Source organism: Colobus angolensis, unplaced genomic scaffold, assembly GCF_000951035.1.
Source record: "Colobus angolensis palliatus isolate OR3802 unplaced genomic scaffold, Cang.pa_1.0 Scaffold592, whole genome shotgun sequence".
Classification (NCBI taxonomy): domain Eukaryota; kingdom Metazoa; phylum Chordata; class Mammalia; order Primates; family Cercopithecidae; genus Colobus; species Colobus angolensis.
The window spans coordinates 200,153-215,900 of NW_012119510.1; the positions used below are offsets into that span (position 1 = coordinate 200,153).

General features: G+C 37.3%; 1 protein-coding gene across 3 annotated transcripts in view; it reads left to right on the plus strand.

The window, feature by feature from the left end:
• Nucleotides 1-15,748, plus strand: part of COL8A1 (collagen, type VIII, alpha 1) — a 153,838-nt gene that overhangs the window by 24,300 nt on the left and 113,790 nt on the right. Inside the window, exon 2 of one of the 3 annotated variants that reach the window (XM_011962500.1) lies at nt 14,442-14,503. The exons of the other annotated variants lie outside the window; for them this stretch is intronic. The gene's annotated coding sequence lies outside the window, so the exon portion shown is untranslated. The remainder of the gene's footprint in view (nt 1-14,441; nt 14,504-15,748) is intronic. 3 annotated transcript variants of the gene reach the window in all.

Sequence of the window (15,748 nt, forward strand, 5' to 3'; positions counted from 1 at the left end):
TTAAAAATGGTTAATATGGGCTGAGCATGGTGGCTTTTGCCTATAATCCCAGCACTCTGGGAGGCCGAGGCGGGAGGATCACTTGAGGTCAGGAGTGAGAGACCAGCCTGGCCAACATGGTGAAACCCCGCTCTCTACCAAAAATATTTTTTAAATTAGTCAGGCATGGTGGTGGGAGCCTATAATCCCAGCTACTGGGGAGGCTGAGGCAGGAGAATCGCTTGAACCCAGGAGACAGAGGTTGCACTGAGCTGAGATTATGCCACTGCACTCCAGCCTGGGCGACAGGGTAAGACTCTGTCTCAAAAAAAAAAAAAAAAAAAGAATAATGTTAATTACAGTAATAGTGAAAGGAGAGAATACATGCAAGTCCTTCAAATGAGAAAATAGTCATTGTATAGAATCCCATGCAGTCACTGAAAAGATGCTGTATATATGCATGTATTCACTTGGAAGAATATATTTGATCTATCTTTTGACTTGAAAAGCAATTTTCCTAACAATGTACTTATAATGACTATCAGTTTGCTAGGGCTAGCATGACAAAATACAACAAACTGGGTGACTTGCAACCGTTCTGGAGGCCAGAAGTTCAAGACCAACAGGCCGGAAGGGTTAGGTTCTGTGGAGGGATGGGAGGAAATATCTGTTCCATGCCTCTACTAGCTTCTGATGGTTTGCTGGCAATCTTTAGTGCTGTGGCTTGTAGATAATGCCTCACCCCAACCTCTGCCTTCGCCTTCACATGGAGTTTTCCCTGTGTGCATATTTGTCTCTGTCCCCAAATGTCCCCTTTATATAAGGAACCCAATCATATTGGAGTAGGGACTGCTTAAGGGAGAAAAACAATGGTATCTCTGACCAGATGCATTCTTTCGACTTTCTCAAAGGTGTCATTTTCACTCCCGGTAGATGACTCCACTCTGACAAATCCAGGTGTAAAAGGATTTCAGATATTTGATCACAAGTCCTGAGAATAATCACGAATACTTATAGAGAACAACTAAGTATTCCTCAACAGAGTCAGCACCTATCATAGCCCACTCCTTACTTTAAAAAAAAATAATGTTTTTAAATTTTGTTTTATTGTTTTTTGAGAGATGAGGTCTCACTCTGTCACCCAGGCTAAAGTGCAGTGGTGCAGTCAGAGCTCACTGCAGCCTCGGATTCCAAGGCTCAAGCAGTACTCTCACCTCAGCCTCCCGAGCAGCTGAAACTACAGGGGCAGGTCACCAAGCCCGGTTCACTCCTCACTTTTACTAACCATGTGCTGGAACAGAGCTCACTCCCTTTGCTGTTTGCTCTAAGGCCTCTCAAATTTCTCTATGTTTCCTGCTCTATGTTTTGCTAATATTGGGCTGCAACATTCAAGCAAATATCAGTTGTTTGGGGATTTTTTTTTTTTAAGGAATTCTAATTCAAGCGGTAGTGGCAGTGCTTTGTTTTGTCTTTTCGCTGCAGTAAGCTCTATAAATTTACCAAATTCCAATGCAAGCTGATGTCTGACTCTTTGACTTTTAAATCATATTTTCCAACAATGCTTACTGTCATTTTCCCTCTTTAATCGATTTCTGAAATTATGAGAAATCTACACTAGAGGAAACAAACTGTGAAAGAAAGTAGTGAAGACGGTGAAATTTTTCCCATGGAGAGAGAGAAATCTGGATCCCTTATTGAAACCAGGTTTTGTTTTTTGGAGAGAATATTTTTAATCCTAAATTTTTGTAAAATTTCTCCACATATCTAAGAAAAATGATTAATGTAAGTTGTTTTTTAACACATACCATCTTTGATTTAAACTATGAGTTCTATCAAATTATGTCCTGTCCCAATTCTATAAACTCCCCTACCACAGTTTCCTGCACACAATGGACACTCCCCCACAATTCATTGATTTGGGGGTTGGGAAGGAGTTCCAACACAAAAGGCCTACCCCTAATTACCAAATACTCAGTGTGTATAACATCAATGTTAGCATTGAGTCTATCCATGGGACCAAAGTAGAATTTCTAAGTACATTCTCCCATCATAGAAAGGATGTGGTTACACAGAATCCACTGTGCAACGATACAATTGTTTGTTGTTCAGTGTTGGTCTTTCCTCACTCGAATATAAGCTCTCAAGAGCAGGGACTTCGTTTTTGTTCCCTGCTTGCTGGTTCCCCAAGGCCTGGAGCAATGCCAGGCACAACTTGGGCCCTCAACTACTATTTGTTGAATGAATCAATGCAACAAGATATTTTTCTCCAATCACAGCTTTCAGACTGGCTCTATTAAGCCATCTTTTGCTGTCCTTTAGTGACATCTTAGATAGATTCTATAACTTCGTGGTCACTTTCAGCAATTAAAGGTTCAATACTGTTTAAAACTTCAACCTCAGATTCAATGCAAATCTTTCTTCTCTCCCACCAACAGCTATGTTTGTACCCTGCTCTTTCACTCCTCCTCCCAGCTCAGTGCCCTGTTGTGGATGCTGGGCATGTCCCGACTCTGACATCCCTCTTCCCACTTCCCTGTGTGGAGACCTAGGTCCTCAAGTGTTTGGGGATGGGATGAGAAAGAAGAAATGGATGAGCTTTTTAAAATTTGTATTCAACCCGCTATCTTCAACCTGCTTTTTCCATTGACTGAAGCATCTTCATTGCGTAGTATCAACTGGCTGTCAAATATTTATGCATGGCCATCCAGCCCCAGTGCTGCTTCTCTCCGGGACATAAGTGGGAGTTCTTTGGAGAATGCTGGAGGGAACGAAGGGAAGGAGCGCGCCCCTCCACAGCATTTTTCCTTGAAGCGGAAACTTAGCTTCCACCCTCCTTCGGATGCCAGGGTCTACCTGCAGCTTCTCGCTCTCTCCTGAAAATTTCAGTCCAGCTACCATCTCTAAAGTCCACTTGACTCCGAAGAAACTCACACATCCTCGTCACATCCAAAAGTGGGGTGTGAGCTTCTCCATGCTCCCTCATCCTCTTCTGTGTTGCCATTTCTCAGATTGGAAGTCCAAGGAGCAGGTGCCAGGCTCTCTCCTCCTTGCATATATTCTCAACTCTCACAAGAGAGCTTCTTGGAGCTGCTCGCCTCTCTACTCCCAGCCTCTCAACTCTGACAAGAGAGCTTCTTGGAGCTGCTCGTCTCTCTACTCCCAGCCTCTCACTTGGCTTTGGGAAGTAGAAAGCACTCACCATCTCCTCCCTCTCACAGAAAAGCTGCTACCATGATCGCTGACTTCTCTACAGGCAGATGGTTTTAGTCTCCAGCTTTCCCCCATTTTAATGTCCTTTCTCAGATAACATGGAAGACAGGGAAAGTGTTAGGCTTCTTTTCCATAGGGCTGGTTCTTCTGAGGTCTCTTAGTACATCTACCTTTGGGTGTGAGGAGCGATTGATGAATGTTTTTAGACTTGACCACCTTTCTGTTTTCAACTAGGACCATACACACCAATTTCAGTGCAACAGGAAATGTCCCATCAGCATCCAGTTACTTATGCCACATAAAATATTGCCTTGTAGATTCACACCTCTCTCAGGGGTTAGCATAGTGCCTTGTTTTGGAAGCAGTGAGGGAGACAGTTCATAAATACTTGTTGAATTAATTCTTTTTTTTTTTTTTTTTTGAGACAGTTTCGCTCTTTTTGCCCAGGTTGGAGTGCAATGGCACAATCTCGGCTCACTGCAACCTCCACCTCCCAGGTTCAAGCAATTCTCCTGCCTCAGCCTCCCAAGTAGCTGGGATTACAGGTGCCCGCTGCCACACTTAGCTATTTTTTTTTTTTTTTTTAACTAGAGATGGGTTTTCTCCATGTTGGCCAGGCTGGTCTCGAACTCCTGACCTCAAGAGATCTGCCTGCCTCGGCCTCCCAAAGTGCTGGGATTACAGGGGTGAGCCACTGCGCCCAGCCTGAATTAATTCTTGATAGAGCAGTAGGTGCCTGAGATGTTGATCAGAAATTCCAGGCTTCCATCTGAAATCTTCTGGAAGAAACTTGTAGGTGTCATGTCCTGAATCCTGATGAAATCTTAGAGACTTCAGACCACTGCATGAATATCTAAACCCCACTCTGAACCTTCACAAGGTTCTTGGCTGGATGGCTTCCCAGCTGCTCTAATCATCAAAAAATCCCCCATGTGAGGAAATAACAGGGGCAATATTTTAAAAATTAAATCCATACTTAGAAGAAAATTAAAAACGAAACTATTTGATAATGAGACAGTGTTTCATCTCTGCTTGCTGCAAGTTCCTTGAACTCCTTGAGCTTCAAAATGTCTCATTAGCTCCTGGCATCGAATGCCATCAGAATACCGAAGCAGAACATATGGTGCATAATCCTCCTTCTTGAGATTTGATTCATATCATGGGCTTTGTCACTGATTTGTCTTTCTGCCACACTCAGATAAAGTGGGATAGTTGATATGGTTTTGCTTTCACATTCACAGTTTCACCAACATTTTTGGATCCTCCTCAAACACATTAGACACATGTATCTGTAATATACATTCAGGGAACAAAAATTTAGACTAGTGTGGAAAGTTAAGGTGGTGGAGAATGGATTAAGCTAATTTTGTTGGTTTCCACTTTCTGTTGAAATTTGTCTCATATGCTTATACAACCCACTTCCCTCTCTGTCCTTCCTTTGTTCCCTCAGTATTAAGGGGTAATATCTTCTTTTCTCAAAGAAATGCTATAGGAACTAAGTAGAAAAATATTTGTGTAATGAACTTTCAAGTTTATGGAAGACATTCTCTTTGCTCCACCACAAGTTCTCAAACTAAATACATGACATTTGGCAAGCCTTAAACTCTAGTCTTTATTTTACTTTTCTATCAATGCAGGACCAGGATAATTTATTATCCATCTATTATTTATTCTGCAGCATGTTCTGTGGAGAGCATTCATTATATGTTATTATTTTATTTTGTATTCATTATATATATATGAAAAGAATTATAATCTGCATTTTGTACATAAAGAAACAGATTCAGGAAGGTTAAGTAACTTGCACGGCATGTGGTTTGGCTAGTCAATGACAGAACCTGAATCCAAACCCTCATTTATTTAGTTCCAAACCCTAGTTCTTAACTCCTACAATTTCCTATCAGATGAGCTCTGAGCTTCCTAAACTATTCCTCTGGGTTCCTTGTTTTGAGCCATGGAACTATTTTATTTGCTTGTAAGAGGCATCATTAAGCATTTCTGATTGCTAGTTCCATACATAATAAAAAATAGTATACCTTAATCTTCACAGCACTTTTGTGTTGTGAGTGATGGAGATAAAAGAAATACCAGGAAGATTTTTCTTTGGCCTTAGGAGACTCAAAAATACTCTACCTAAACAAGTGGGGTTTTGTTGTTGTTGGGTATGTTAGAGATTCCCTCAGATACAAATTGTACAGTTTTCCTTAGAAGATTATCTGTAGCTTACTATTAGGAGGAAGAATTTTTCTCTGTCTGATGTGGCTGTCTTCTATTCTGATGTATTGTCAGTACTTTAGAGTGAATTTGATGATTTTTTCCTATTCCTTTCCTAAGACAGGACATAATAGGACAGGATGCACTTAAGGGAAGATACAGAAGTATTGTGTTGAGACAGCACGAAGAATGTTAATTCCTTCTTGTAATTAGTGTTTCAGTGGTTGTCTGTTTTCACAGATTAAAAATAGAAGAAATAAAATGTCCATAAATGGGCAGATGGGTAGCTCAAGTCTTACATAAAAGAAGAACAAGTGCACTTCCTCATCTACTCTTCTTTTAAATAGCAAATATTCAGTATCATCTCTGCCTAGGTTTTTATCTCCTTGGAGAAATAATGCATAAGAAATTACCTCCAACTGACAGATACACTGATTTCATTAAAAAGTATCTAATAATCTTAATAAGAACTGTTTTCTCCATATGTGCTGGACCAGAATGTGAAAAATGTCCATCAGTATTTGAGTTAATAATGATTTTCCTATCAGCTAAGCATTCAGTAAAAGGGAAGAAATATTTGAAACGATAACACAGCAAATTTTTAAAAAGTAGAAATGAGTTTTTTTTTTAAACTTTGGCAATGCTATTATAAATAGCATTTTTAAAAACTGTCTGGCTAAAACAAAACAAATGTTTCCTGTCAGTGTGGAAAGAGAAATTCCTGACTAAAACTGTGTTATCAGGTTTTCAGTCCATTTAATTAGGAAAGCTGTTAAATGTCATGCTACATGTCATCAAATGCCCTTTTTAAAAATGATTTCAATTTTTCATAAGTTTATTCCAACTTTTGTGTTTTCATTATTTAATCCTCTGGGGATTTCTTTTAAGTAAAGTCATCATTTTTACAAGTCAAAAATAAACTATTCTTTCCATAACTACTTTTTACACGTCAGACTTAAAAATATACCAGACTTAGAAAGAACATAGAAACATATCAAAGATCAAGTCATCTACAAAACATAATACCATTTCACATGTATCATTAATATTTACTTTTAAGGAGAAAAACTGAGATATGGAAACTACTAGAGCTGAGGTGAGCTCTAATTCAGTCTAACTCTAATTTTTCACATAAAAAACCTGAGGCTCAGAACTTGAATGAAAAGAAGTTTATGAAGTTGGTGGCAGATGATTTCTTTTCTGCAAATCCAGTGAACTTACTTTTACTACCATACTGTTCAGAAAACATTTAATAAGCAGCTGTATAGTAATATGCCAGGCACAGTATTAGTTTCTGTTGATGATGAATAAGACAGGGTGTCAGGTCTAAAGAAGTTAGAACCTAAGGGAGAGTAAAATAAACAAACTGACAAGCAAATTACTGCATAACACATTACTTACAAACTTAACAGCATAAAACAATACACATTTATTTTATCATAGCTTTAATAGGTCAGGAGTTGGGCATAGCTTAACTGGATCCTCTGCTTCAGGGTCCAGATTCACAAGGCTGCAATCCAAGGTGTTACTGAAGCTGAGGTATCATCTGAAAGTTCAACTGGAGAAAGATTCACCTTCAAGCCCATATGGTTGTTGGTAGGATTCAGTTCTTTGTGGTCTGTAGGACTGAGGTCCTCAGTTTCTTGCTGGTTGTTGTCTGAAGGCCACCCTCGATTGCTTGCCACATGGGCCTCCCCAGTATGGCTGCTTTCTTCATCAAAGCATGCAAGTCAAAATGGCAACAGAGAGAATCTTCTAACAAGACGGAGGCTGGTGGCTCATAACTGAAATCCCAGCATTTTGGTAGGCTGAAGTAGGAGGATTACTTGAGGTCAGGAGTTTGAGATGAGCCTGGGCAATAAATGAGACCGAATACCGACCAAAAATTTAAAAATTAGCAAGTGTGGTGGACTGCACCTGTGGTCCCAGCTACTCAGGAGGCTGAGGTGGGAGGATTGCTTGAGCTCAAGAGGTCAAGGCTGCAGTGAGCTAAGACCATGACACTACACTCCAGTCTGAGCAACAGAGTAAGACCCTGTCTCAAAACAAAACAAAAACAACAACAGTATATATAGAGAGAGGCAGGGACAAAGGGACAGTTGGGGGATATGTTAGAATTTATCTGCCACATAATTTTATAGTAAAACATGATAAATGCTGTGAAAGATAAAAGCACAGGAACAGTAGAAAGACAGGAGATATGCTCTAAACCAGACTGAGGAGGTTGTCATTTGAGTTCAATTTTAAACAATGAAAACTCATCAGATCAGTGAAAAAATGAAGGTCATTCCAGACAGGAGCAGGGTCTGTAAATGCATTGAGTCATTAAAAAGCAGAGCATTGTTAATGTCTGCAGTTAAATTGGAATGGCATAATATCCATTAACTGAGATAACTGAGAAGAATTATGTTTGCTTAGAATCAGCAAATTTTAGAGTTAAAGACTATAAAGGGAGAAACCAAGGCTCAGAGCTAATAGGTCTGGCAAATGATATATCTTCCATAAATGATGAATAAATGAATGAATGAATGAAATGCCTTTGTAGTACTAGAAATGGAATTCCACTTCCATATCCCACATAATAACCATTTAAGTCAACCTCTATCTCTTTAAGAAAGATAGGAGAGATAAAGTTACAACTGCTAACGAGATAGACAGAGGGAAACTGTGTTACAACCAGAACCTGATGGAAAAGAAACAAAGTTTATATTTCAGTTCTAATATCTAATTGCCATGGTGTGATCCCTGCTCTTTGAGGGGTGGGCTCAGAGGTGAGAAAGTGCTTTATAGATGCATAGAGTAATGATGAAATTTTTACAACTAGTTCTCTCACTTCATTCCAGTGGAAAAAATGTTTTCCAGAGCCTTCCTGAGCTCCAAAATTCTGTACAATTTCTGACTCAAAAACATGTAATACATCACCTCCAGGACCCAAGGAAGAGACAGTTTTTATATTCATAGATTCACATCTACTTCCACATTTTTGCCTTGGTGTGAAATATATACATATTCTTGTATTTAGCTAAAGAGTTTATTTTGCAATGAGGTAAAAACAAGGTAACATCAAACTGACACGAGCAGTAATCACTAAAAAGAAAAATATTTTTAAGTAAGAACCATTATGGGAAGTTTTTTAGCCAAAAATGAATTTGAGTAGTAACGGCCATATCTCTTTTTTCATCTCAAGTATGTTTGCATGAAATACATTGAATAGAACTATACATTCAGGATTCTTCCATTCATGTGAAGTCAGACCTAATAATAGTCAAATTTAGTCATCCTTTGCTAGGTTGATGAGTAAACACACTTGGAACCAGTTTTTTGGAGAGAAAGCTGGTGAGTCTTTGAGTCTGTAAAGATACTTTTTTTCTTCTTATTAATATTAGTTTTGATTGATAAGTCATAATTGTAAACATTTATGGGGTACAATGTGATTTTTTGATATATGAATACAACGTGGAATGATTAAATCAAAATAATTAACATACCCATCCCCTTCATTTAGTTGTCATTTTTTGTGGTGAGATATGTGAACTTTGCTCTCTTAGTTATTTTGAACTATATAACACATTGTTATTGAAAATAGTCAACCTGCTGTACAGTTAATCTCAAAACCTCTTCCTCCTGTCTGATGTTTTGTGCCCTTTGATCAACAAGCACTCATTTCCTCCCTCCCCATACCCTCAGCCCCTGCTAACTATTATTCTAGTCTCTACTGGTATGAGTTCAACTTTTTTAGATTCCACATATATACCTGTGGCCGGTTTAAGGTACCCCCATTCACTGCCTTTTGAGATAGTGGATTGTTTGCCTTCTTTCCTTCCCCATTTGTAGCACATTCAGGCTCATCTGGGGTGTGTGTGTTTGTGTGTGTGTGTGTTTGTGCGTGCGTGTGTGTGTGGGGGGGATGGCATTTAAAGGTATAATTCCTTTCTGCAAATTCTCTCTAAATCTACAACAGCATCAAAATCCTCAAGGAAAAAAATTTTTTAAAGAATATGGAGCATGAACTAATGGGAAGGAAGATGATCTCAAAGGAATAGGAATAAAATTATTAAAACAAATATGAAAAATACAAGTAATAATTAAGATTATGTGATTTCAAAACATTGAGAGGATTGTAGAGAAGATCATTCTTCAGATGTGGCAAGGCTCAAAAGCATTATTTAATGTCTTTGATGAGAGGATGGTCTAAGGTAGAAAACTTAAAGCTCTTGATATGTACATCAGTTTTTTTTAACTGATAAAAAGTTATATATACTTGTGGTTTCCAACATGATGTTTTGATATTAACATACATTGTGGAATAACCAAATCAAGCTACTTAACATATGCATTACCTCATATTCTTTGTGGAGAACACTTAAAATCTACTCTCAGTAATCTTCAAGTATACAATACGTTAACTGTAGTCATTATGATGTACAATAGATCCCTTGTACTTATTTCTCCTGTCTAACTGAAATGGTGTGTCTTTTCACCAACATCTTCCCAGTCCCCCACTGCCTACCCCATAAACCACTATTTTACTCTGTTTGTATGAGTTTGACTTTTTTATACTCCACATAACAAGTGTTGCGAAGGATGTGGAGAAAAGGGAACCACTGTACATTGTTGGTGGGAATGTAAATTGGTACAGCCATTATGGGAAACAGTAGGAAGGTTCTTCACATAATTAAAATAGACCTACCATATGACCTAGTAATCTACCACTGGGTGTATATATCCAACGAGAATGAGATCAGTATGTCAAGATATCTGCACCCCCATGTTCATTATAGAATAACTCAAACTAGATATCAAATTTTGAGAGAAGCAAGTATTCAATTATCTAGAATATACCCAACCTGCTACAAGAGAAAAAAGCAAGTGTTTGGAAACTTTATTCAATTTTATTGTCTTCTATAGAACACACTAATTGAATTATGTTGAGTTAACCACTTGAGAGCCTGAGAGCTTTTAACAGAGAACAGACACAAGAAATCTAGAACTGGTGAAACCTGAAGGGCTCCATAGAGGCAAACACAAAACTCATCCATAGGAAGTTTCCACAGCTCAGAGCAGTAAGAATTAATTAACGTCTTTGTTTTCAGAAAAGCTATCGAAAAGAGAGGTACAATACCTGGCCGGGCGCGGTGGCTCAAGCCTGTAATCCCAGCACTTTGGGAGGCCGAGGCGGGTGGATCATGAGGTCAGGAGATGGAGACCATCCTGGCTAACACGGTGAAGCCCCGTTTCTACTAAAACTACAAAAAATTAGCCGGCGCGGTGACGGCGCCTGTAGTTCCAGCTACTCCGGAGGCTGAGGCAGGAGAATGGCGGGAACCCGAGAGGTGGAGCTTGCAGTGAGCTGAGATATGGCCACTGCACTCCGGAGGCTGAGGCAGGAGAATGGCGGGAACCCGGGAGGTGGAGCTTGCAGTGAGCTCAGATCTGGCCACTGCACTCCAGTCTGGGTGATAGAGCGAGACTCCGTCAAAAAAAAAAAAAAAAAAAAAAAAAAAAAGAAAGAAAGAAAGAAAGGATTGAGAGAGAGAGAGAGAGAGAGAAAAGAAAGGAAGAAAACCTGTTCTCTGTTTCAATATCTTAATTTCTTATATGTAGGCAACATCATTTCTTCTTTTCTTGGGAAGAAAAAACTATTACTTTGGTTCGTACTTTGGTACTTCCATATCAATTTGAACTACTCATAGCTATCTTCCATATTTTTCTAACCTCTTTTGTATTTTCCATCTTTTTATCTTATCGGATTACATTCTGAGTGCTTTCCTTATGTAGTGAGCTTATCTAGCTTTAATTCAACTCTTGAAGTTTTTAAAAAATTTTAATAACACATTTTCTTTTTAATAAATATATTTTATTTCTAGAATTTATATTGGTTCTTTTTTTAAAAAATGCTTTTTTCAGTGTGCCTTTGTTTTCTCATAAACTGTATTCATTCTATTATCATTGATCATTCTATTATCATTGATCATTCTTAACACATTTTAAGTCTTTTAAAGATAATTATGCTATCAATAATTTAATTTATCTAATAGAATTCTTCCATTTGTTGCATTAACTAACTTCCTTATGCAGAGAGTCTCCGCTAATACTTTATAATTTTGGTCTATGAGCTTATCTTCAGAGAGTTGCCTCCCACCTGTATGCTGATTATTCCATAAGATGTGGAGATTCCTTTTGGAATAGTTTTGGAGTATCCTTTTGGAGTAGTTTTCCATTTTCTTTTGTGGAGTTCTATACATTTCACCAGTTCCAGACAATTTTTACCTTAGACTTGTGTTCGTGCACTGCTTGGGTTATGATTAAGATCCCATGAGCAGCTCAGATTTAGACTTTCAATTTCTGCAAGGGTCTCTCCACCGATGGCCCAGGGAAGATCATCTGTTTCCAATCCATATCCCCATGCTACATCCCAGGACTGTCTCTGAACCAGATTTTCTAGCTCCCTTCATGAATTGGACAGACTATTTCCAAATATATACCACAAGTGTACAAAGAACTTTAGACATACGATTTAGACATGTTGACTCTCATTTTTTTGGACTTTTTTTTTTTAACAATTAAGAAATGCTTTGTAAGTAAAACTAATACAAGGTCATAATTTTATCAAAATCACTACATGTGATTAGTGAATGGGCAACACATACCTCAGTATCACTTACTTTGATGCCAAAATGTGAGGGAGAGGGGCTTGGTTGCCCTCCTTGATCAAGAGTAAAAGTCCTTGAATTTTCTGGCTAAGAAGACTCAAAAGACTTTTCAGACTCAGATATTAGGGACATTGTGCTTCCTTTCAAAATCCATTATGGGACTACCACTCATGAGTTTGTCTAAATCATTCTCTACCTCTTTATATATTAAAACAGTTTCTTGCCTTTGATGTGAATAATATGATTTTGTTATTCACTGCATTAAACAGTATTAGTCTTTAACATTTATATAAAAGTAAATTTTGAAGAACAATATTTTGGGGAGGAAATTCTTTTTCTTGTTTTTTATTATTTTATTTTCCTGCCTTTCACTCTGATTCTAAGAAAATTATTAGTTTTGGGGGATTTCTTTTAAAATATCATTTTATGTGCCATTTTAATAGAGGTAGCAGAGCATAGGTATTAAGATTCGATTCCCAGTTCTGGAGTCAGACTGCCTGGATTTGAATTCAGCCACTTATTACTGATTGTGTGACATGGGGAAGCTTTTTAACCTCGGTGTACCCCAGTTTTCATATCTGAATAATAATGATGATGATGTTAATAATAGTGCCTACCACATAAGGTTATAAAAAGGGCTAAATAAGTCATTACACATAATGCATTTAGAATAGTTCCCAATACATGTTACATATTATATTTCAAATTTTCATGAGGTCTTTTTGCACAGACATCTCCATAACCTAGCCCAATTATTTCATGAATTATGGGAAATTTTCAAGGCATGTGGAAAGAAACAATCCTATGCTCTCAACTTTTATGATCTCTTGCTTTTTCATGAATGGGTGCTTTGAAAATTATGAATTCAAAAACCCTTCCTTTTTTCAATCAATACCGTCGTTGAGACTATTTATAGGAAATCTCTCCGGAATGGAGGGAGTTGAGGTAACATAAGAACCTTTCAGCTTTGTGGCCAGAGTGTGCCTTCATACCTCGCTGGTGGACCTATGGGCCAAGATAAACATGCTTGGCAAGGAATGCCTTGCTCACTCCACCCTGTCAACTAGGAGGTAAATGTTTTGGACTGCGGTATTTCTACTCCACCCAACTTCTGCTCCATTTTTAATATACCTTTGAGATAAAGTGTATTGTCTCCTTTAAAAAAAAAAAAAGCCTTGAAGGTGTGGCTGACAAGAAGGAAAGCAATATCCTGCCACTGCCTCACACATGAAAAGTCTTTCAGCCCCAGATCATGACTTGACTCTCTATTCTGGCTATGCAGCTCAGGCTCTACATTTTGTTCAGTAAAAGCAACAACACTCACATACCTCACCACCTGGAAAAAATGCTAGAAATTGTCCCTGGCAAACACCCAGGAATGTAATTGAGCTCACAATGGCCAGGCACAGAAAGAATATCAGCATACATTGCTTTCCTCAACAACTGTGTTGCTGAAACTCTGCATGAAAATCAAATATTTGAAGTTGGATCATTTATTAAGTGTATTGGGTATTTGCTACTTAATGAATGCTACAGAGATTGATTTATTGAATAATGATAAAGTAATAGTGATACTTTTTATCTATTTTTCACAATTAGAATTTTGAAATATAGTTTTCCTTAAAACAAGACACACCCATAGCATTAGTTTCTCCACTAAACATATCATCTAATCTTTGGGTGTTCAGTTTTCTTTCGGGGGATACTAGGGAACGAGATTCAATGACCTCTGCAGTTCCTTCCAACTTGAAATTCACTATGTCTAACTAAGGCAGTCTAGGAATAACTAGAGATAAGCCCTCTGGTTTGGTTATTTCTGATTTTCTCATTTCATCCATAATCTGAGAAACTGTGTGCTTCTAGCATCAGTTTCTCACATAGCTCCATGTGAAGCTTCACAGTTGGGTTGGCATGACTGTTTTGGTGGGTATGACATAGAAAGCTAGAGCCATAATAAACTAATATTTTGAAGCTCCCTCAGAGATCTCTTCCAATGGCTATCTTTCCTGCCTTATTTTTGGCCATGAGAAAAATTGTTATAGATTAGGAGTGCCTCTAACAATTTTATAAGTTAGGACCTTCTTTCTGGATGTTTTCTGAGGCATAAAGCACTATATACAATATTTTGTTATTTGTTATGAGTGCCAGTGATGCAATAAAGGGAAAACCATATTAACTCTACTTCATCTACTGGAAAAATGTACTATAAGTTAATTTGGTTACTTGTAAAAATCATCCAGCAGATTGCTAATGAAGCCAAAGATACTCAATTTTGTGACAGAATTACTAAGCTACACTGCTTGAAGTTAAAATGTCTGACACCAGATATTTTTTAGTTTTTAACTTCCCTTACTATCTCCACTGAACATCATCCTCTTCATCCAGAGAGTTCACACATTCACCAACTCACCCTTGAAATCATCTCAAAAATGAAAGACAACTGAAAAGTAATATTTCAAATTTTAATTAGATATTGGTGGTGTGCCTCAGTTCACCCAACCCATAAGCCTTCAGACACAAACATAAGTAGAATTTTGACCCCGTCTAGGGCTTAATAAATACTCACACATTAGTGTGAGCATTTGAAGTCATAGAGATAAAAAAGAGTGTGTGATTCATATCAGCATTATTTCATCTCTTCAATGGCATAAGTAAAAGTGATAATCTATTTGAAATGTCTTGGTGAACTTAAAAGAGTGAATAATCATACTCAGTATTATCATTGCATACAGGAATAATATTAATAGCATTGTAAACTATCATCTGACATTTAAAAGATCATTAAAATATATTATAAAACACTTTATGCCTATAAATATGACAATTTGTGTGAAATTATTAGCAAACTACACAGAAAGAAATGGAAAATATGAAGTCTTATATTATTTTTAAAAATTAAATATTTTTTTTAAACCTTCTTATAAAGAAAATTCCACATCCAGGTAGTTTCACCAGTGAATTTAAACATGAAATAACACCAATTTCACACAACATTCCAAAATAATAATAAAAAGTGATAGCAGATATTTTCCTCTTATTTATTAGCACAGCATAATCTTGATCCCAAAACCTGGCAAGAACATTACAAAAAAGGAAAATAGCAGATTCATGGTTGCAAAATGATCAGGTAGGCTTTCTTCCAGGACTACAAGAATGGTTTATGATTCAAAAATCAACCAATGTAATTTACCACATTAATAAAAAAGAGAAAATCACAACATAAATTCAACAGATTCAGAAAAATTGTTTGATAACATTTAATACACATTCATGACAAAAAGTGCTTAGCAAACCAAAGAGACTTCCTAAATATGACAGAGTGAATACAAAAGTTCTGCAGCAAACATTATAGTTAATTACAACTTTTGGAAGAAGATAAGAATGCCCATTATCACCACTGTTATTCAAATTATACTAGAGGTCCTATTATGTATATTAAGGTAAGAAAGAGAAATAAAAGGCATAAGGAATTGGCACTGGAAAGGAAAAATATAATTTTCATTATTTATTGTTAGAATTAATAACTGCATTTATCTAGCCCATGGACATAAGATCAATATTCAAAAATCCATTAACTTCTCTATATAAGCAATAAACAAATAGAAAAATGAAACTTTTTGAAAGATACCATTTACAATAGCAATTAAAACATCAATTTTAGGCTGGGTGCAGTGGCTCACACCTGTAATGCC